Below are 1,254 nucleotides of genomic sequence, written 5' to 3'. Positions count from 1 at the left end.
CTAGGGGACATGAGGGCAGGAGGCCCTGATCGCTATTCTAATACACTGCACTACATGCGTAGTGCAGTGTATTAGAACTGTCAGCTACTCACTGACAGCAAGCATAGTGGGTCCTGACGTTGTCAGGACCCACTAGGCTTCCGTCTATGGCATAGCCGGACGCCATTGTTTAGTGTCCGGTTGCCATAGTCACCATCGCCGGCCGCTATCGCGTAGCAGGCCGGCGATGGCAGCTTAACCCCTAAAAAGCCGCGATCTCTATAGAACGCGGCTTTTAAGGGGTTAATCAGCAGGGACACAGCGATCGGTCCCCGCTGTAGGAGCTGTGACAGCTGCTGAACAAGACAGCAGCGTCACAGCTCCTGTATGTGTCGGGAGGACGGCCGAAACGGCCGTTACTCCCGTGACGTACTATTACGTCATGGAGCGCGAACGATACAGCTGCCATGACGTAATAGTACGTCAAGGAGCGGGAAGGGGTTAAAGACAGCTGTCTTAAATGGTCACCTGTATAAAAGACTCCTGTCCACAGACTCAATTAATCAGTCTGACTCTAACCTCTACAACATGGGCAAGACCAAAGAGCTTTCTAAGGATGTCAGGGACAAGATCATAGACCTGCACAAGGCTGGAATGGGCTACAAAACCATAAGTAAGACGCTGGGTGAGAAGGAGAACACTGTTGGTGCAATAGTAAGATAATGGAAGACATACAAAATGACTGTCAATCGACATCGATCTGGGGCTCCATGCAAAATCTCACCTCGTGGGGTATCCTTGATCCTGAGGAAGGTGAGAGTTCAGCCCAAAACTACACGGGGGGAAATTGTTAATGATCTCAAGACAGTAGTGCCATCGTATCTAAAATCTGCTGGTATAAGGGATATTTAGAAGTACAGTTAATGATCTCAAGGCAGCTGGGACCACAGTCACCAAGAAAACCATTGGTAACACATTACGCCGTAATGGATTAAAATCATGCATTGCCCGCAAGGTCCCCCTGCTCAAGAAGGCCCATGTACAGGCCCATCTGAAGTTTGCAAACGAACATCTGGATGATTCTAAGAGTGATTGGGAGAAGGTGCTGTGGTCAGATGAGACTAAAATTTAGCTCTTTGGCATTAACTCAACTCGCTGTGTTTGGAGGAAGAGAAATGCTGCCTATGACCCAAAGAACACCGTCCCCACTGTCAAGCATGAAGGTGGAAACATTATGTTTTGGGGGTGTTTCTCTGCTAAGGGCACAGGACTACT

This window comes from Rhinoderma darwinii, chromosome 8 (genome assembly GCF_050947455.1).
Source record: "Rhinoderma darwinii isolate aRhiDar2 chromosome 8, aRhiDar2.hap1, whole genome shotgun sequence".
Classification (NCBI taxonomy): Eukaryota; Metazoa; Chordata; class Amphibia; order Anura; family Rhinodermatidae; genus Rhinoderma; species Rhinoderma darwinii.
Note: the sequence above shows the minus strand (reverse complement) of the source record.